This window comes from Symphodus melops (genome assembly GCF_947650265.1).
Source record: "Symphodus melops genome assembly, chromosome: 18".
Classification (NCBI taxonomy): Eukaryota; Metazoa; Chordata; class Actinopteri; order Labriformes; family Labridae; genus Symphodus; species Symphodus melops.
The window spans coordinates 18,027,277-18,050,018 of record NC_136708.1 but is presented as its reverse complement, the minus strand read 5'-3'; the positions used below and the strand labels follow the sequence as shown (position 1 = coordinate 18,050,018).

The 22,742-nt window shown below is 42.6% G+C and overlaps 1 protein-coding gene and 1 long non-coding RNA gene across 9 annotated transcripts in view; one reads left to right on the top strand and one right to left on the bottom strand.

The window, feature by feature from the left end:
* Window positions 1-22,742, bottom strand: part of LOC306839969 (RNA-binding motif, single-stranded-interacting protein 3) — a gene marked incomplete at its 3' end in the record, with an annotated part of 278,776 nt that overhangs the window by 179,119 nt on the left and 76,915 nt on the right. The gene's annotated exons all lie outside the window — the stretch shown is intronic.
* On the top strand, window positions 15,903-17,115 carry LOC306839976. Its single transcript, XR_013781281.1, has 2 exons — window positions 15,903-16,548; window positions 16,584-17,115. It is a non-coding gene; the product is annotated as an uncharacterized lncRNA (long non-coding RNA).

The following is a 22,742-nucleotide window of genomic DNA, read 5'->3' as shown; positions in this document are numbered from 1 at the left end:
TCATCATTACAGTCTAAATACTGTTTTCAAGTAAAAAAAGATTTTCCACAGTTTAAGCGCCTCGTTTTGTCCATGAATTGAACTGTCTGCACTGTTACATAACCAATCTTTGAACCGACATGCCCACACGTTTCCCCTCTCTGTAACCCTCCATAACTGAAGCTATCCCCCAGCTAGTCCTCCATCCATCCTCTCCTCACCTTCTCCAATCCTTTCAGTCAGCTCTCATCTATCCCTAAATCCAGCCCAATCCTCATCTGGCTGCTCGTCCTCCATTTCTCCTTCCCCGCTCCCCGCTTCCTCTTCAGAGTCTCTTCTTCCTCTGACTCTCCACCCACTTTCTGCTCGCTGTCTAACGGCCATTGGGGAGTTTTTACACAGTGTTGAGCAGAGTTTAGTAGGCCAAAGACAACGCTGGGCCAGATTGTGCACTGAGTGTTAAGCAACTATCCCCCCTTGCAGGAACATCAGCATTACTCAACATTAAAGAAAGGCAAGCAGCCGCCTCCTCGGGCAGACAGCGAGGCTGTGAAACAGATTGGTTTACTCAGGGATACAAAGAGAACAATACTGCACTGCTTCCAAGTCAGCCTCCGTGCACCTGGACATGTCATACCGAGAATGACATGTCACAATAACAAAGACAAAGCTCAAATGTACATCGCCACAAACATACAGTATAGATGTTCTGAGCCCATTTCTTTTCAACTTTATTACACCAATTCAGTCGATGCCAAGAACCAACCTGAAACAGTGTGAACTGAATGCCAACAACCCTGAATAGATGATGGTGATACAATGGTTACAAACATTTTTTTTGTTTAACCAAACTGGGAGAATGTTTGACATTTGGAGGTTTAGCGGCCAGTCATAGAAGAAAAAACAAAACAAAACACGATAATTATTCGTAAAGGGATAAATAACGATTTAATTCTGAGAGGTTTTTTTTGTTTTTTATTTTGGAAAGCTTCTTGTTTGTTAGGTTTTACTTTATTAAGGGTTTTAAACACTTTTATTCACCGGGTAAGTTTGTCATTCAGAAGACATCTGAATAAAATTTTGCTCCAATTCAAAATCTCAGGAGCAAAATTATTAATTGGATTTAACTAACCTTAGAATTGGCAGAGCACCTCCAAGCAAACAGCTAATACAAGCTTCCAGGAGCGCTAAGCTATCGTTACTGCCGAGCGTCAGAGGAACTGATTTAAAACATGAAATTTCAATATTTAGTTTAGACAGAAGGACTGTTGTTGTATCATTACTGATGTCTCTTCTTTGCTTTCTGAAACAGTAGCAACCAGTGGCAGACATACCGCTGTACAGCACAGTTCATCATGAAGGCAGGGAGATTAAATGATTCATGGTCAGAATAGTTGATGTTATCGGTGACTGAGAAATTAGTGTTTAGGAGGTATTTCAGATATTGTGATCTCTGTTGGAGCAGCACTACACACACATTGTTTCCGACTGAGCGTTTTTCCATTTTTAATTTGGACATACCTGCATGCTGTATTTCTGTTGGCTGGCGTTTCGGAATTGCAGCTGAGTTAGGGACCCTTCTGAGGCATCTCTCCAAGTGATTTAAAGGAAAACCGTCGAGCCTCTGCTGGACAGGTCATCCCAAACTGTCAATCCCATGACTTACTGGAAACCAAAGGGGAATGATCTGTGCTTCGCAGCTCTCACAAGCAAGAGTTCAATCAGCGCGGGTGTGGAGCCTTATCCAAAAGTGCCACAATCGTGTGATAAATAAAGTGAGCGCTGTCTGGCAGCTATCTAGAGCGAGAGATGTAAGAAATAAGACTGGAGGGAGAGAGAGAGAGAGAGAAAGCAGATAAAAAGAGGTAGCAGAGAGGGGAAGATGGATGGGGATGCATTTGTCTGCCAAAGAAGAGGTGCAGGGTCGGAGTAGTTCGGACCTTGGTAGTGTGATTTATTCAGGAGATAAGTTACTGAGGCTGTGGAACAGGTGAGTGTAATGGTGTAATGTTACCCTCTCGCCTGACTGCTTGCCTCACTGACTCCGGCCTGCTGGGTTTTTGTCGGTCAGGCTGCTGGAAGAGTTTAAATGCAAGCAACACTTTGGACACGGTTAAAGATCACAGCCGGTGGAGATAAACACAGGCCATCTGGGTTCAAACAGGTTAGAACAAACCAAACAGTGATGCTATCAGGGCTTCTATATCTTCAAAGGTGGCTGAGGTAATTCATTCTTTCCACGTTACACTGCGTTTACACTTCATTCATAAATGTGTCTGTCTTGCTTCAATGGGCATGTAGGAGTAAAGAAAGACTTTTTTCTCCAACAGCGTTCACTGGATCAGTTCAGAAAGCTTCTCACGGGTCTAATTCAGCATCAAACTGCCGACTGAATGACCATAAATTTCAGAAAGACGTGCGATCGTCTCATATCAGCAGTCCCATTGCACGCCACTTTATGAATCAAAAGCGTTTGGATTATGGTTCCTCCCTTTGACAATTTGCTTAAGTGCTTTCATAAGGGTCTCTTACTGAGATGCTTTCACTCACACAACAACTTTCCGAAAACACAAAGCAGCAATCAAAATCGTCTTAATTCTGCTCGTGCAAACTCACAAGGCCATTCGGTTTTTCTATTTTGATTTCTTTTCTTTTCATGATGTCACCCTTGAGTCTAATGTGCACACTGCGGGATGAAAAATGTGCTCTTGAATCCTCTCTGTGCTAATTATTTTGACAATTGACTTTTATTTCAATTTGAATTTTAAATGTTGCACGATGAAAATGATATCAGTGCTTTTTTTTTTGTTTTTGTTTTCTCTTCAAAAAAGCCCTCAGAGCTCCACTTCAAGGTAAAATCGCAATTGAGTTTTTACAGTCTTTTCAGCATTTTTCTTTTCCCAGCCTGACATAATATTTTTATAAGGCTGGGAAAAAAAAGTGTAAAGAGACATCAAAGATGAAAAAATCAGCGGTGGTCTGGCCTATTGTACTTGCTAAAAGGTTTCTAAACTATTTATTTACCCTCCAATGGAGACTTTTCATGAGATGATAGCGGTGGACTGTTATTGTTGTGGTGTGTGGCCCTTCATTCTGGGTCTGAATGTGCGGGGCCGGGCTCTGAGAGAACAGCGCTCGCTCCATTGTACCGCCTCGCAGATTACCACATGAACAGGAAGCTCCAAGGCTCAGACCACCTCTTAAATACCCGAGACAGCAGAGTCATTGTGGGCCTGAATATGAAGGGGTCTGCCCACAGACATGGACGGACCATTACCATCACAATGGTCCTCATGCTGTTTATAATTTCAGAGACTTGGCGGAGGGTGAGGATGTGAGGCTTGCCACACACATAAAGCAGGCGCCAATCCAGGGTGGCATTCCTTCCTTTTTTGTGTTTTTTGGGGGGTTAAGAAAGACTGTCTTTGAAATGTATAGTTAATTAATTAAAGGCTGCTTATTGTTCCACAAGAGGCCAAAGTTGTACTGCTCCAATCCAACCAGTCTCCAGTATATCTAAACATTCATTCTGAGACTCATCCATCCATGGAACTTAACTTGACTTATCTGCACTTTAGTTTCAGAAGTGTGGTTTCTGACGGTAATGCTAATGACTGCAAACATTAAGTAAACATGAAGCAGAGCAGACACAAACAAAAGGCCATCAATACACAGTTTGATGTTCAGTGTGTGGTGAAGGCCACAGCTGGAAGGCAGGTGTAGGAGGGACGAGACATAATGAGGCTGAGTCACGATCGAGCGGAAGTAAACAAGTCGGGCCTGACTGACATCGAGACAGAACACTGCAGAACTATCAGGCTAAGTCTGGTCCCATTTCTGGTCAACTTTGTCCATCAAGAAAATGTAACAGCTTTCATAAGTCCTTTGATCCAGCATAAAATAGAAAGAAACTACATCTATCAGGTCAGAGAGAAAGTAAGCAGCTCGTCAGCATCTGATTCTGACACAGAGCCGTTTAAATCCTCAGACATCAGCACTTCTAAGTCAGTCTATTTTGGTTTCTCAGGACTAAAATTAGAGAGCAGTTTTAGGCAAATCTTTGATTACTGAGAACATCTTTCTGTTTCACTTTGTTTTTAGACCTCGCATCCGTTCGTGAAACTGCAGTTCTTTTTGTGACTTTGACATACTTAAGCAGTTATGTTCAGCCCAAATCCACCCTGAAGTATCCAAGCATCTCTAGGAGCAATTTGCAGTCCTTCTATCGGGCAACTCAGGATCTTTTCTCAATTTCAGATTTGTGTCAGGATGGCTCTCCATACCCAAACTCAGACCACAAAATCTGAATTATTCCACTGATTAAGGACTAAAGTTGGGAGTTATAAGAGTGTGTTCAGGTCTTAAAAGGTGTATTTTCATTTTCAGTCCTTTTCTAAGACCTATATGTGTTCAGATTGAATCATGTCTGTCAATATGAAAAACAAAATCTCACAGTCAATACCTCATCATCATATTTTGACTCCTGCCTCGTTGTCATTCTGCTGCCACAGCAACCAAAAACAAGATCCTAACATGCACACATCTTGTTATATATTCTGTAAGACTGGGGAAATTGCCGTTTTTTTAAAAAGCCAGGGGGAGCAATAAAGTGTTCGAGGGAGAAATACAAAGAGAGAAAACAGAAGAAGAGGAGAAATTGAGGAACATCATTTTTGTGCAATTTTTGGATTCATGCCTGAGTGTGGTATTGTGTGTCATCGTATTTGTGTTTTTAACACAGGGAGTCGCACTGATAAACGAGCAAAGCGCTGCTATTGCCGGCGCATTAAACTGCATCCGCCCGGTGGTTTTTCAGAAACAAGGGAGCAACAAAGAAGAAAACACTGCATCTAATGTCAGCTAAAGGGCACTTCAGCTATTCTGGTGACAAACAGGACCATGGCTAATGTATATTACCAAGCGGAGATTGAAGCAGCCATTTCTGAAAACAAGCGAGCAGGCGAGTAGGCCGTCAGGATCTCTATTTAAAGACATCTGAGAGAGCCGGCATTCTCTTCTCGCTCCGTTCCCCGCAGCAAAACAATAAATAACTAAATCACAACACACTTAAAAGCCCCGCCGTGCCACAATATCCACATATATCCTTCTCACCACAGTCCCACTCCTCCCTTAACTGCTCTAAATTATTTCAATTCTGCACAAAGGAAAAAAAGTGATTCACATAAAGTAATCAGTCTTGGCTGCGTCTTTCTCCGAGACAGACCTATTTGACAACTCTGCTACATTAAACAGTCCACTGGTGGAAAGAGAGAGGGAGGGGGAAAAAAATAAAGGAATGCATCCAATTATTCATGCATAATAATAGCTGTGTTATCGAGTAAGGCAGGGACTCCAACACAAAGCAACCCACCCACCCGATACAGCTAATACATCTTAAAAGCTGACAATCGCTGGGAGTGGCATTTGATGGGCAACTCATTTTGCAGGGTTCCCATCATTCCTTGAGAGTTACGGCCAATTGGCGCCATTTTAAAGACATACAGTATTTATGATGAGGTTTTAGTCCGGGTGAATGTTAGCTTAGTATTTGCCCTAAATCACTGCTTTTAATCAAAATATTGATGACCATAATTTCATCCACATAGCACCTTATAAATCTGGTCTACTAAGTCCTTTGACAGAGATGCAAACACAACATTAGAACAAACTAAAAGGAACCGGTAGAACACAAAAAAAAAAAAAAAACAACAGTAAAAAAGGCTGTCATATGAAGTCAATCAATCAATCAAAAAAAAAAAAAAAATCAGGGACACCAGCGGGCCTTGGACCCCACCATCACGGGGTCATGTTGTCCGGCCCTGGAACAGTTAACAAGCAGGATTCTCCCCCCCACTATATGGCTATGAAGACCTTCTATATAGACATGAGCTCAAGGTTCACAGCACCTCATTGCCTTCGCTTCAAGCAGGCGATAAATTCTACAGCAGGGATGAATTGGTTGACCTTGAGGGTAGCCTGTGTAGCAAGATGCAATCTAATACCACACATTATCCTATCAGTCTATCCTGGCTGTGTCTATTTTTGCTCCTGTGGGAGCTCGAATTAATAAATGCTGCAATTATCTCATTTGTAGTTGGAAAATAGTCTTAAAAAAAGAGCATTTCGGATTATGTGTGCTTAATTTGTGCAGTACACTGACAGTTTATATGCTCGAACAGATGCAGCTGTGGTGCTCAGGTGTCTCGGCTCGCTCTCTTGCCCTCCATCACCGCTCCAAGTCGATGGGCTGCTCTTAATAATTCATGGGCTGTAAGAATCGGCATGCCCTAATTGGTGGGCAGGCTTAATACTCTGAGCACTACTGGGAACAAAAAATAAAAGCCGCCAGTGCTTTCCTTTTTTTTTTTGGTCAGAGAAAGAATTGACTGGCCTCTCTTTGGTTTCAAGTTAAAAGGCGCCTCCTGAAATCCAAGAAGCACCTTGAAGCACTGCAGCTACCTGCATGTGAGAGCAAACAGTGCAAGAAGTCGAATCAGGCGTCCTTTTGCCTACTTTGAGAGTGAAGAAGTAAAGTGTAGTGAGGAGTATTCACCCTTCAAACGAGACCTGAGCTCTCCTTCTGTGCCTTCTTAGGGAAATATAAAGTGTCACTGGGTGCCAGTGTAAAAGGGACATGTTGAAAGTGCTCTCTTAGTGACAGTGATCCCGCTGCATAAAACATTGACGTCTGTTCAGCAGTAAGCAATCACAGAGGGAGGCTTCAGGGAGCAGGTTTTGCATTGTATGCATTATGTTAATCTTTTATACATATATTCATTTTTGTTATAAGATGGTACAGTCTGCATTAATTCTATGTTAAAAAAAAAGGTACTGGAAACACTGACACCTGGTAACCCAGAGCCCAATAAAGTCTGACTTAAAGGCAGGGTTGGTCGTTTTCATTTTGAAATATTTCCTCAGTGCTCTGTCTGCAGCCACCCCTTCCCTCTGTGCTCCCTCAAAAGCCACGCCCCTCACTTACATGCACAAGCGCCATTGGTCCAGAAGCGAACCTCAAGCTCGGCTTGTGCACGCATGAGCAAGAGATCTAGCAGGGAGTCAGGGAGGCGTGATTGGTCCATCAGACTGGGACCTTGTGGCAGACATTGGTCGACTTTTTTTTTTTTGTGTTTACGACTGCTAAAGATGAGAGATTTTCTTTGTTCCTTTTTCAGAGCACTTGGATTATTAATTTCTGTCAAGACCTGAAGACACTTTCAACCACAATCTTAAAAAAAGTGTATCTGTGGGAAATGACCAACCCCGCCTTTAAGAGGGAAAAGGAGACAGTAGAAGATGTTTGAGGGGTTTTGTGATAGCTATCAATATGTGACTGTTTGTGACAGAGAAGCTGGTATTGACCGTATACTATCTGCAGCGAGTTGATAATCTGCTATAACGTGTCTTTTTAAGCATCTTGTATTAATTGAAGCATTGTGTGAAATAGTGGAAATCAATAAACAAGACGGCTGTTAAGGGATATTGTATTTACAGGATTTGTGCATCAGACTGATGAAGGACGGCTTTATTTAAACAGAGTATCCAAAAACAAATATTCCCACATGATAAGATTATCAACAACAGGTTGCTCCATTGGTTGGCTGAATTATACCTACATCTTGATACTGTATTTATAAAAAAGTGTGATGTGAGTACTCACAACTGATTCACATCAAAACCTCCTAATTTGGTTTAATGTAATATACTGATATGATATGAGATGAATAAACACAATCAGGCACCTACAAAAACACTGATGTCTATATATTTTAAACCAATTTTGTCTGCACTACATTTCCACATTTTCCAGCTCATCAAAACAGTTCCCATTTACCCATCCAGCTTCTTTTTTTTTTTTTCTAATCGCTTCTCTCGCTCACTCTAATTATTTTGAATTCTCCAGTTGCCAGCCATCTCAGGATAAGCAACGGCGTTAACTATCTCGTCTCAGAATTAGACTGAAGACTCTCAGCAGGTTGCTGATGTCTGATTGTAATCGTTGTCGTCGTCGTCTCTCCTTCCCTGAGATCCAAACACAATTTCTCCAACTTCATTTCATACTGGAGCAACAAAAAGGCTCCCTCTGCTTTGGTTTTTACGTCTTCAACCTTTCAGAGAAACATCTCGCTGTAAGCTCAAGAGTGTGTTGAAGTCTTTTTTTTTTTATGGATTCTCAGGCTCAAGCACAGAGTGACTGTATGGCACTTTATGAACAGTGTGAAAAGTATGTGTACACCTGAGAATGACAAAGACGGAGAAAGAAAGAAAGAAAGAAAAAAAGACCTTCAGCGGATGCTCTTCACCTTGAAATTCTGCTGATGAGCCGCTCTCCCGCTGCTCTCAGTTTTCTCCTGTTTTTCTTTTTACCCCCGTTTTTTCCTCCCAACATTCACCTTTTATTAAATCACAGGGGTGCAGTGTCAGTCCGCACCACGTTTGGAACGCCATTAATGCATCTCAGCATGAGGTGGGGAGCTGCGTCAGAGCCGATGACTTCTGGAAAATGACCACCAGTGACGAGCGTCCGAACGGAGACGCGACGAAAAAGTGTGGAGAAGAACTCCTTCTGGATGACTCATTGAACAACAAAGCCGCGATGGCCCTGTGTGATTTCAGTTTCCCTTTTAGTGCCTTGACGATGTCACTTGTCCATAGCTATTGATTCCTCACTCCTCAGCTTGTAATTGAAAGAAGAGTAAGTGTAATATGAAACCACAAGACGAAAGCAGCTGTTTCAGATGATACAATCACTCATCTTCTATGGTTCTAATTATAAAATGTTCATTTAATGTAGTACTATTGATTGTAATTGTAATTCAGTGGAGCAAATAGGCCCTATTGATTAGCAGTGGCTTTACGTTCGACCCTTCAGTCACTCTCCTAAAAGGAATCTATTAGCATACAACCTAAAGGTGATGGGCATTTGATATTACCTGCTGCTCTATTTATATGTAATTAAAAATGGGCTTCCTTACTAATGACAGAAAAATTTGAGATTTTATTGTCTCATAACGCTCTAGGAAAAGAGAGCAGTAAGGGAGTAATGTGATTAAACCGTGAGCCAAAACCTCCTCCTAACTCGGGTCATCACAGGTGAAAAAAAAAACACACCAGATTTTTATTCGAGGAATGATTGACACTTTGGCGAAGGCAAGGGGTTGGGTTGGTGTGTGTGTGTGTGTGTGGGGGGGGGTCAAAGTTTTCAAAGCGTACCGTTAAAACATGCACCATATCCCAGCACGGAGATTGGATTCCAACTACAGGCTCAGGGCAGCAGCAGCGAGGTCGCTCCACAATCTGCACGGGTCAGAGCCAAGGCAGCGCTACAAGCCGGTTTGACGTTCTCCATTAACTCACACAGCAATAACACACAACATTACACCTGTGCTGCTAAACAGAAAGACGCTGAGAGAGAGAGGGGACTAACACAAAAGAGTCGAGAATTTCTTTCTGTGAAAGAGGGTAAATTGCATCAACATTAAGAGTTGTAAAGCTACTTTAGAAATACACACAAATTAGATTAAGAATGAAAATAAAAAATGGTCAAACAAAGCCTTATTAATTGAATATTAACAAAAACCAAAGCTTTGGAATATTATACAAATCACAGGCTTAAGTCATTTCTCTAGAAAAAAAAAAAGTATTTTAAAGTCTTAACATCCACTGAAAGCTGCTGTCTTCACTCAGTCTCTGGTTTTAGCTCCAACAGCCTCATGTAGACACAGAACTAGATTCTGAGTCACCAGCCTACTGTTTGGAAACATGATCGCTCAAGAGCATATTTGGCAAAGGCAGTGCCCGGGCTAGTGTATACAATGCATATGGAGTCAGCGAGTCGCCACAAGCCACATCTTTATTTAAAGCTTCCCTCCGCCCTCAAATGACTCGTGGAAGTCAGAATCCTCAAGGAAGGTTATTCGAGGTAGTTGTGTGCTCCAAAACATCTGAACCATCAACACAGCCTCCAGAAATGCCATGCGTACAAGCAGAAAAAAAAAAAGCAAGGGCCGACACATGCAAGTGCATCCGGTGTGGACTCTACTCTGCTCTGTGGGAAACAAAAAAAAGTGGGTGTTTAACACTGGTGGTGCTGTAAATGTCTTCCCACAGTGGAATAGGCAGCTGGAATGTCATTACAGTGTTCAGGGATTAGAATGACAGTGCTTGTATTGTAGATGTAGTAGGTGTAGCTGTCTCGAGAAAAAAAAAAAAAAAGACTTTTTTTTTATGCTTCATTTCACACCATTTTACCTCTAGGCCTGTGGAAAGAGAAGCTCTTTCTATATAAAGCGCTTCAATAAGAGATGTTAAAGCACACTTCATACTCAAAGTGTTCACAATGTTATACCAGAACTTTAAATTAGCCTTAAAGGTACTTTTCTTCCCAACTTATAAACGTGATTTACTGTAATTATTTAATGACTTGAATTTCCTCTTTTCCCGTCTAAAAGCAGAACCCTTCATCCTCACAACGAGACCTCACAGAAGCAGGATCTCGCCAGCTCTGCGATGCAGACTTATGGTGCCTGCAACAATGATCAGCTCTGTCGGAGGCATCATGGGGGCTGCTGATAACCTCCAACAAAAACAACAAACCAGGCCAGAGCAATTATGCATGTCCGTTTTAACATAATATGGGAAGAACATGAGATGCGTGGGAGCAAGAGGTGACTCTCGTGTCGTGTGGGGGTGGGAGCTCTCGTGTGTGTGTGTTTGCAAGAGCAGGAATGTGTGCATCGCCATGGGTATGTGTGCGTGTGTGTGTGTGTGTGTGTGTGTGTGTGTGTGTGTGTGTGTGTGTCTACGCTGCATGCTTGTGTGACAAGGAAACAGGAGCCGGGATCTAAAGAACACATGTTTAGGGTCCTTTTTTGGAGCAGTGCTTTGAGTTGACAGCATTGTTTGGGTTTGGTGGATATTTCAAAGGGCTGCTTGGGATAAAAGACGAGTCTCTCGAGCTTACACATTTTCCATTTTAAGATTCCAACATTTCATAGCCATCACTTTTGAGACAAGGCAGACAGTATTGTTTAAAGCTAACAGGCTAGAACTATGTCACAGATACTTTGGCCCAATTACAGACTCGAACGGATTCACAATTCATTAGTTTAGGGTTTTCTTTTTGATCTATTTGTGATTTATTGCACTTGATTTCTTATTTCAAAAGAATGATATTGCGTGAATACAACTTTCTAATAGTTGAGAACAGTGAAACTGAAAATGTTATCATTTTAATGAATTCTTTGATGCTATTGTTTTTGTTTTTCTAAATATTTTAATTATTTCCCTACATCGCTATTGACAAATCTCTGTAAAGATTACTTTATTTAAATGGAAAAATGAGATAAAATGAGTACTTTACACTTGAAATGTTGCTCAATAATGCCAACATCATGTGCGGTTTATTAAAGTGGTACGTCTTTAAACTGATTGATGCTGACAAGTGACAGTTTGTGTGAGAATTTGTTTTATCGTCCAAAAACCATTGACTAATCTGTCGCTTTGATTGATACCTGCGTGATCATCAAACGGCTCATTTCTTGCCACGTCTGACACTGATCTTGGGACGTTGCCATGTTCACACAGCTCTAAATAATCTGGGAGAGTACAATTACTGAAGCACAAAACTGGGGAAAGAAGACCCCCATTAAAGTCTGAATGGTCATTTATAAAAGCTTTATGATTGAAGAGTGCATATAAAGTAATTCTTGTGTTTCCAGGGATGGATACGGAAAGCTTGTAAATCAAGGAGTTTTTGTTATTTTTGATTTTTTTTTAGATACAAGGTTTTAACATAACGGCAATGGAGGAATGGAGGCAGGCTGGCAGGCAGGCTGGATCAGTCAGTCAGGGTGACCTCATGTGTTTGGCACAGGGAATGCCTATCAGGTTTCCCTCTGTGCAGATTCCAACTCACTCACTCTACACCAACTCAATCCCCCCCCCCCCCCCCCCCCCCCCCCCCCCACACACTCCCCCAGAGGCATGTGTGTGTGTATGTCTGTGTTTATGTGGAAAGGGGGGTAATTGCATGTCTGTGTGTGAGTGTGTGTTTGTGTGTGAGAGTGACTGAGATAGAGGTAGAGAGATAAATTATAGGAGATAAATTATTCAGATCAACCATAGTTCAGAGAGAGAGAGAGAGAGAGAGAGAGAGAGAGAGAGAGAGAGAGAGAGAGAGAGAGAGAGAGAGAGAGAGAGAGAGAGAGAGATGGATGGTGAGCGATGTGTCAGTCTCTTCCAGTGAACTCATTGAACCCAACAGGACTCCCACCCTTCCTCTCCCCACCCCCACCTCCTTCCTCAATGATAAACGTCCGACTCTCTCATGTTTCCTCGCAGGCTGTTGTGTATGCACATGATAATGTTGGTCTTTGTGTGTGTTGGGATTCTAAAAGTGTGTGAAACTTTTTTTTTTTTCCTCACATGCCTTGAGCGTTCATGAGGAGTCACATGATTTATAACGAGACAAAGAAGAAGAGAGACTTGTTCAATTGGATGTTACACGTTTGAGATGAAGACCAGTTGATTCCGATGAGCTCTTAACTTCATCTGGAAACACATTTTGTAAAATATATGAACTATGTCTTTCTTTTCTGCAAAACTTTCTCAGCCAACATAAAATGAAAACAGGAAAAGGTAAAGGATTTGGTTGAAGCTTAATTGATAAAACTGTATTATTTAATTGGGTGGTTCTTAAATCACACTGGAAACCTACATTAACATTGTAGCAGTTACCCTTCAATAACCTTGTTTGACCCTCTGTCAAACTGTAAGCTAGGTAAGAACACACTGTTGGCCACTATCACTATGGTAACAATACAGCACATGCTGCCAGCCATCCTCTTATAAAGCCTCAACGGACTCAGAAACTTCCCGTTCTACAAATCACTGTGGCAACCACTGTGCGGTCACGCTAGCAGGGAAATGTTAAACGTACAAACACACACAAACTCACACGAAGGTTAAGCAGATGCGATATGCTAGTTAATGTTGCCACACATCCGCCATGAGTAGGGAGCGTTCAACATAAGCCTTCAGAGGGAAATGAAGAAGCAGGAGCAGGCTGCTGTATCTCGAGCTGGCTGTTAAACTGCTATCTATGACTAAACAGATCAGCCTGCGCTCTACAGGAAGTCTATACAACTGGGGCTGGGAATTCCTAAACATTTCAGAAAGAGAGCTAACGTCAACGGACGTCTTAATGAGTTTACCGGGTCTGTGGTGGAGAACGTTGTCTTGCCGTTTCGCGAGTGTTTATCCAAAGTTCCCAGGAAGGCGGGGTAACGTCAGCTTTGTGATTAATTGCTGGCCCAAAGTGCTGAGGACACAGAATCTGCTTTGAATGGCGCCGACTGCAGCTTCTACAAGGGTTTATTGCTTTATCGGCTGAATACTAATGTAACCCTCTTCCCTTCGCTCCTTGTGTTCATTCCACCAGTGTGAGTGCATCCAAAATATTCTGCAAGGTATTTGTGGTTAATTGCCCAATATAGTTTAAAGCTGAGGGAAATTCTTACTGTCTTTCCCGGTGATAGCCTGAATGAAAAGCACATTTTCAGTGGGCTTAATGCAGATCTCTGTGGGTTGCCTGAAGATCCATATACAGCATGATTCCACCCAATATGTTGGGAGAAGCGTAACATATGGCGATTACACAAGCATGCAGCTGTTGTTTTTTTGGGACTAGAGATAAATAATGGATACAAGTCCTCCACGGGGTACTCAAGGCAGCTAATGAGAGAGAGAAAGCAGACAGGGAATTAGCAGCTAACTGTTTTTCAAAGCCGCTGTTTTCAAACATTTTCACCAGAGCCCAAGGACAAAAAAATACAGGGAGGTAAAAACATCAATATTCATCTCCTGGAAAAGTACTCGAATGCTAACATTTGCATTTATTTAAAAAAAAAAATGGTGCTTGTAATATTATGCATATTTTAATATGGGCAAAGATTAAGACTTGCTTAAATGCATGACAAAGAATTGATTTCTGGAGCATTTCCTTTTTTCAGACACTCTCTGTCCTGATCTTTCTCCCTCAAATGGGGTGAAGTTGAATAATTTGTGGCAGAGGAGATAGTATCAGGCTAAGTGCCGATTGTACAGATGGTTGTCCTGCAGACCCTTCAGTGGGTTTTTCATTTTAAGGCATTCATGTGCCACTTACTGAAGCCATACGCTCACAGTGTGTGCACAGGGGGTGTCTGCAAGGCGACATGATAAACTATTGAAAAGCAAGAGAAGCGGCATCTTGCTCGGAGACCACATATCATAATGACACTTTTTAATTCTGTTGCCAATGGCTGTTTATGTGCTGCTAATTACTGGTGAAGAATAATTATCTCTCCTCCAATTGGACTCTATCACGTCGAGGGCTTTCTCCTCGGCTATGCTTTCCATTTATCCTGGTTTGAGGCTCTGTTGGCTCGGCTTGCTCCCCGCATCAGTGTCCTTGCAATCTAATTCATGCCGCCTACCTGTCCCGCTCAGTGTTTTTCCATACGCTGACTAATGCACGCACATTCTGGCCTCAGAAACGTCTGCAGCAGTGGAAAGGTTTGCCAGGCAAAAACCCATTCAGGCAACATCTGAGAGGGTGGCTCGAGTCATTTAACTCAAATAAAGCCGGGAGAAAGGCCTGTTTGCTCTTGGTAATCCCCCACTTGCTCGACAAGGCTTCGCAAGGTTCATCTGCCGCGCTAAATTGGTGCACGCATCCTTATTTGTATAGGAGCTCATTGTGGCTGGGTGTGTGTGTGTGCGGGGGGGGGGAGAATCTGACAGGACTGGCAGCTATTCAAGCCCTCATGCCTATTTGCTTATCCTCATTCATGGCAGAATTGGCTTTTTCCGGAGCCATTTTTCAAGCTATGCGTGACACGGTATTTTCAATGAGCCTGCCTCTACTAATGCAGCTGTGTCGAGTAAATATTGCAGAGCAGCCATGTATGTGTTTAGGAGAGCAGAGACCTGGGCCTCCTGCAGTAATCACAGTGGTAAGGTTACACTTGGCCATTTGCATGTCTGTGACTGGTGTTCCCTCCGATTTCCACATCGGAACATCTGGGGGGAAAAAACACTTGGTCATCGGTCCCTTCGAGCAAAACATTGTGAGAGGATTGTATTTGTCAGACTGCAACATCGTTAGGTAAATGAAAAACGTCTGTGAAAAATGAGACTGTTGAACTCTCCGTCCTTCCCCACAGGTGGTTTTCTCAGTCCTTTACGGCTCCTGATTCTCGGGTGCAAAAGAGAGATACATTGTAAATTTAATGTGCTGCATATAAATAAGACACAAAGACATTCCAGGAAAATAGTTTTAGGGAGACTCAGTACCGTCTAGGTAGTAGATTGTTTAGATTATGATGCTGTTAGGCCCTCTTAAATATCCCCCCAAAAAATGTGTCTCATGGGACAGAGCACAAATGAGAACTACTACCTCATAATAAATCGAAACCGAAGAGAATAGCACCCTCCCTCACTTAAACTAAAAAGGCTACATTTGGCTGAAAGAACAACCACACCAGTCGAGGCATTGAGGAGACATACTACGTTGAATGTTTCGGGTAGAATTATAGGGCTCATTTCTTTGGATGATAATATTAGTAATGCTTTTGATTCCACTAAAATTGCAGGATTGTGTATCAGCGAGTACTCCAGTCCAAAACCATTACCTCTGCTCTGTGAAACAATCAACATGCTCCACCTGAAAACAATTCTTCGTTGCACAGAAACAGTAGTCTAAACTGCCATCATGGATTAATTATGACTTCCAAAAGTGGATACTTGTTGATAACAGTGGAAAAGCAGATAGCAAACAACTAAAGTGACCTGCAAGTCGAAAATGTACAATTAGTCGAAGCTAGCACAGGGGATCAGCTGTCTGATCCTAACTATAGCATAATGTAGTCTAATAATGGAATAATAAAACTTTGTACTTGGCATTTCACAAGTTCAGGTGTTGAATTAAGTTAAAGAAGGAAATGACGGTATTGGAGCATGTCCAGTAGTGAATGTTTAAAGCAAGCCTCTGCCTCCATCATATGCCCTCCATCAGGAAGGTGAAAAAGCAATTCTGCAGCTGCAGGATTCATGTGAAGATCCTCTGGTGCACTGCTCCTCAAAGTTTACACTGCAGCCACTCGTTAAAAATGCAGGAGCAATTACTCTGGCTGATTCTGAGTCAGTGAACGCCACCAAGCCCTCCTCCCTCTAGCCTTCCACTTCCAGCAACCCGAGCATTTCTTCATGTGAACCGGCATGCCAAAGGTAGGGCAGCAGACGCAGCAGACACCCAAAGCTTCAGTTACACTAGAACAACAAAAGAGCTCGGCTTGACTGCCTGTCTGTCTGTCACGAGATGCCGTTACTTCCCCCATCCCTCAGTCCTCGTCAGAACGTGAGCTGCAGTCTGACACCGTTCATCAGCAGCTCAGTGTCCTGACCCGACTCCTCTGCTGCCCATCTCTTTCCCTGCCAAAAAAAGGCACATCACTCTTTAAATGCAAGTTATCTGGTTTAATAAAAAGGCTCATTATAGTTGTTGATATACTAAATCCCGCTTTAATGGTTGCTACTGGCTCACGATTAAGAGAAACTTCTAGATCCTTCGTCCTAGCTTGTGTTGAACTGACCCTCAGGTGGACGTTGGACAGACGCATGCGCTCCATGAATTTTGTAATTGTAGAAACATACAAGCAGACAATTAAAAATGCACTGCAACCAATGACCACCATAATGAAATGGAAACAACTCCATTGTTCACATGTGACAGGTGGTGTTTGCTATTTTTATTCAAAGGATGGAAGAGAAACGTATTGAACGACCCTCTGAGAGGAGCCGTTTTTATTCAGACGCATTATTTGGTATCTATTGAGCAGAAACAGGAGCCAATTGAAGTTTCAACAAAGTTTGTAATCCCTTTATCTCTTTTCCCACAAAGTTGATAATCCCCGACCAAACTTATTCAGTCAAATGTATTCCATTCAGATGAAAAAATATTGACTACAATGTTACCAAAGAGATGTTAGGCAAAGATACAGATTCGATACTGGCCTAGCAATTTGAACTGTTCTAAAATTAAACACATACAGTACTCACAAAAGAAAAATAAACACTTTGAATGGCAAAAAAAAAGGTTTGACTTTTTATTAAACCCCATGTGCTTTTCTTTGTGTTTAAGTGGGTTGTATGTATTTAAAGCGTATACACAGGAGGTGTCGCATGTGATCCTGCACAGATGGAGGGACACCTTGGCCAGCAGACAGCAAGGGGCTCACGGAGGTTTGAGGCACACGAAAGCAAGGGAGGATGGCGAAAGAGTAATTACAAAGAGGGACATGAAAGAGAATTTCAAGATGAAGAGAGGCTTAGCAAAAATAGGAGCAGGAAAGATTGATTTCAGCAAAAGTGAGAAGGGTATATAAGCAGTCAAAGATGAAAAGGGACAGAATTCTGTGGCTGTGCCCCATCGTACGCCGAGGGAACGGGGGAGACAGAAAATAGAGCATGAAAACCAGGGTCCAGGACCAGGCCAGACCCGACTGAAAAAAACAACAACAAAGCATCGTGCGAGGGGAGACAGCTGCAAGCAAATGCTTTGCTTCAGAAAAGGAATGTGAGTAAAACTAAGAAAGTGGAAGATCCAGGTATTTGTAGTCCTGCCATGTTGGTTGGTTTGAAGGGCGCGTCACGCGTCGCCTTTCATCTGACTTTAAATCTGAAGCAACATTGTTCCTGTCTCCCTTTATGTTGAGCGCCTTTTTCTCTCTGTGGGAACATTCCAGAAATACAGACACACACACAGAAATGTTTCATTTCAGCACCTCCTAAGGAAAAGCTCCGCTTCCTGGAACAAAAAATGCTAATGCAGATTAAAGTGTTTGGAAATTCAAATTATGCCTAAGGCCACCTGGTAAAAACGATCCTCGTAAGGATCCTTTGTGTGACTCTTTAAACAACAGCACCATCTGCAAAACTGTCGAGAATCAATGTCTTTACCCAGCTTTTTTAACTAAGAGGGAACTGGCCCAACTCACGTCACCATCTCTCTCCCCTTATTCCCCGTTTCACCCAAGACGTTAGGGTTTCCTCTCTGTCGCAGCACAGACAGGGGGGGGGGGAGTTCAGGGTCAAGAGCTCTACCACGAAGAACATCATTTTCGATTTCATGCATTTACAGTATATCTTGGATGCTCTTTTCTGCTGCGAGCTCCGATGGGAGCAGATTCTTTGGTCTGTGTCTTACTCAAAGACGCTTCAATAGAGCACAGAAAAAATGACCTGGCTCTGAGACATTCAGTCAAAGCGTTGGAAGATGCAACAGATTTACCCCCAACTTGCAACTTTAACAAACAGGAAGACATTTGTGTGTTCATAAGCCCTTTACTTAATGCAAGCACATGCCTATTCTTGCTGTGACATTCTGAAGTTTTAGAAGACCGTGGAGACAAAGGACCATTTTTTGGTGCATACAGGTTTAGCCAGCGGATATTTGGATAAGCGTTGAAAGATATCCAGCAGACATTTCCTTTTTGACTATTGACATATGATGTTAGCAACCAGATGTTTGCTTATAGGGATTTATAATTTGCACCAAAATAGTACGACCATCCCAAAATTTGCTCTTCTTTTTTTCTTTCTTTTTTTTTTTTTTTTTACAGTAAAAGCTTGCTGGCTCCTAATTTAACATTAATATTTACATTATTAATTAAATTAAGTGCACCAGAATCGGAATCTATAAAGAGATGCTGATTCCAAGTTGATGCTTTTTTCCCCCAAATTCTTATAGATACAGCCAATGAAATCATTGCTTTTTTTGTTTTTCAGTATCTTTGGTCTTCGGACTACATCAGTGTTGAGGGAGCACTCAAAAGCCGCTGCAAAGTAGACGGCAGGGTGCAGAAGGCAGGGTGCCAGCACCCAACTCTGTGGCTTCTAAGAGGCTGCGGGGAAGAAGTAATGCACACACAACCTCTAATGCATGGGTGTGCAGACAGGGCAGAGCTGTCAGTTGATAGATGAGAAGGGTTAAGAGTACCCCTTAATGCAGTGTGTGTACATGTGTGCATGTACACACAGGCCACAGCAAATAAATGGAGCTGTCAGCTCCAGTGACTGACAGTTACACAAAGAGGAATTGTGTGACTGGATGAAGCCGTCGGCATATGCAGATAAAAAGCAAGAGAATTAGTTGATTAATGATCCACAAGCTTCCTGACCATGTGAGGTGAAAGATCAAGGGGAAAAAAAATAATAATTAAAAAAAAAAAGATGGAGCTCTTGCTGAAAAGCCTGCCATTTGAGCTAGCAAAGAGAGAGCACATGATGAGCTGAGATTTACAGCCAGACTAGGACAGTATTTTGGATTGGGCAGTCAGTCGTGAAGCACGTATCAAGAATTACAAGTGGGGAAATGAGTTATGCCACCCCTGTCTTAGCACTAATAAGAACATATCGTCCCGGCCTGGAAATAGAGCTGGGCTTTAGTAAATGTAATATAAGAAGTGTATCTTTGCAGCCCTAAAAGCCCTTGATAAACTCTTCAAAGCAGATCCACATCAGCAGAGACAGAGGGGACTAAGCTGCAAGCCGAATTTTACGCCACTGATAACTGATTCCATGGAAGACTTTGAAAACGTGTCCTTTTTTTTTGTACCGCCTTTGATTTCACTTGCTCTCTATGTCTATGTATATCTGTCTTTCCCTTGTTGTCTCCGTGCCTCTCTGTCTCTGCTGTCAAAGCATTACAGGATGATTTAGATGGCTCTGTTGTTATTTCTGTAGCACAATGATTCAGCCAATGTAACAAAACCTAACCCCTCGTTGTTGCTTTAACTGCATAACGTCTATCGACTGCATTCGCTCTTGTACCCTTCCACACGTGCATCCTCCTTCCTCAATTCTCTCCTCCGGTTCCAAAGACTTACACATAGCGTACATGAAGACTATAGCGAGGGCTGAAACAAACATAAATCCTCTCAAAGGGCTCCATTGACTGGTGTTTACTTAACAAGCAGGGACATTAGCTGCTGCTAAATCAGCCTCAATTTGCCCCTCTTGGCTCCTCAGGTTCTGTATGCGCTAGTCTTACTGTAGCAGACGCCTGTGTGTGTTTACAGTGCGTCCTTGTGTATGTTTGTGCTTTTTTGCATGAGTGTACCATTAGTGACATTAGGCAGGTAATGGCCAAGCCTATTAGTGACGTAGCTAGCACGAGGGTACAGCAGGGTGATGCCTTTCCATACGAAAGTGTGACTACGGAGACAGAAGTTATTGCGGCGATGCAATGCAAATGATCAGAAACGTGAGACTTCCTTCAGAGAGTTGCGGGTAATAATGAAACAGGAAACCAAGAAAATGCCTGTCAAAGAGAGAAATTTAGACACAATGCACGCCAAGACAAGCAGACACTCAGCACACACATTCAGCAGGAATTTATATTCTTTGCTAAACGCTATCATAACATAACAATAATTGATCAGTGAGCTGTAATTGCTCTTGTGGGCGAGGGGAGGGAACAGGCCACAGCGAGGCGTTTTACTGTAATTTTCCCATTTATGATGCACGTCTATTACCTATCATTAAAGTTGAATGCAGAGCAAGCTGCGAACAGCACCACACATCACACTCACAGAGAAAGACAAAGGCTGGATGAAGGCCGAATTTCAGCAAATGACTCCATGGACTGATCAGCTGGGGAATAGACAGAAATAGGGCCTTTAAAGGATTCTCTCATCAAAGCAGCATCCTGCCAGCTCCCCCCAGCTATAACCTCATATAAAAAGACACACACACACACACACTCGTAGACACATTGACGTGCACACACAGACGCACAAATCCTCTTTCGGGAATCAATAATTCAGCTAAAGAGAAGCACATGCTACGCCCCACTGCACTAATCAATAGAAAGCCAAATGTTATTGTTTCATCTCATTCTCTGACTTTCACATTCTAATCTAGGCTGACTAGTAACATGCTGGACAGCATCAGAGAACTCCATTAAATTAGAATATAATACAGACATACAGAGGGGATAAAGAGACCCCAAATGCAGAAGGGGCCTCCGTTTATTCTGCCGGGCCATTACAACCATGTCTTTACTATACAGTCCTTAGTCATAACCAAGCACAGATGCTCTATAAATTTCCAATGCATAGATTCTAAAATATGTCATAAAATGGAGGCGAGAGAAGGCGAACGGCTCCACTTTTGGTATGAGTTACGCCCCGCTCCCGCTTTCCATGCTGAAAACATATTTATGGCCGACCGAATCTCGATGCAAGTCTCTTGGGAGAATGAAAGCATGAAGATGCATGGACGTGCCTGTTTGAATCGGATGCCTAAATGTGAGCGGCAATGAGTCTCGGTGTTTCGTTTGTGGTCATGTGGAATTTGGTCGGCTTTTTGGACTGAACCTTGAAGCTTGGACCCCTCATGTCTTTGTGTAATCAAGCTATCAATGATAATTAATGAGAGAGTGAGAAAGCTCTTGGCCACAATGCTCAACCCCCTGCCCCCCCCCCGCCCCCCTTCTCCAACTGACTCCATCTTTGGCTCATATCACAGTATTAAGCCACTGGCTATTTTACCAAACCATGAAAATGATTACAAATGTTTGCTGCTGATTTAAAAAAGGAAATGTACGCTGATTAACCCTCCAAACATGGCTCTTGTTTGCATGACACTGGACCCCAGCGACTCGCTCAAGGATACATCAATCGCTGACGGTGGCAAGATCAGATCTGCGCTGACCTTGGGAGTGAACTGCAGCATCGGCGAAGATGGCAGGGGGCCCTGTTGCAACCGAGAAGGAAGGCAGAAGGAGAGGAGGGAGGAGGGAGGGGGGGATGGACATGAGGGAAGGAGGGAGGGAGGCCGAATGGAGGGGTATATCCTGATTGAGAGGCCCCCGAGATGAGCAACTCTAAGATATGGGATGGGCGGGAGGGAGGGAGAGGGGGTGATGGAGGGAGGGGGTGGGAAGGAGAGGGAAGCCATATGGCAGCAGCACAAATGTATTAAACTATAAATCAGGGAGAGAGCGAGTGGACTGCCAGGTGGGGCTGCAGGCAGGTCCTCCCTGCTGGAAGCAAACTGGTTCACCCCAAATGGAAAAGGAATGAAAACATCGCTGGTATTTTTGCTTTATCTCTTTCTTCCAAATCAGTAATTACTTGAAGATTTTTTTCTGACTTATTTTCTTGTTATAATAGGGGACATTTGTAACATTAAAACGTGTCATTCTCAGGCTAAGTATCATTGGAGCCAATACCAAAAGAATATCTTCTTTTCCCAATAATTTTCATATGGCGTAAATAGATACAGATCAATACTCTGATGGTTTAGTTTTAAATAAAGAACTTTGCTTGGATAGAAAACAAAGTCAAGCTGGTAAAAATTAGCAATTAAGATCAGGAAATAGCTTTATAAAAAAAAAGGGATAAACATCTGTCAAGTCCTTTAATTCAATCCAATCCAAAACCCTGTCAAAATGCTAACACAGTTTGACAGTCAACGCTAAGGGCGCATTTGGGTCGGTGTTCAAAAAACGTTTTAGTTCAATATCAAATCCAGAAATTAACTTCAGACCTTCATTATGTTGTCTAAGCATTGCAAGACCATCACGCAGACACAATAATTGGCAGAAATAAGTGTTAAACATGTAAGAAAGCAAAAGGAGTAATCCCCTGAAAAGGCTCCCATTTGATGTGGTCTGGGTAGTGCACCCAGCCAGGATCCTGGCAGCCACCAGGGCTCAG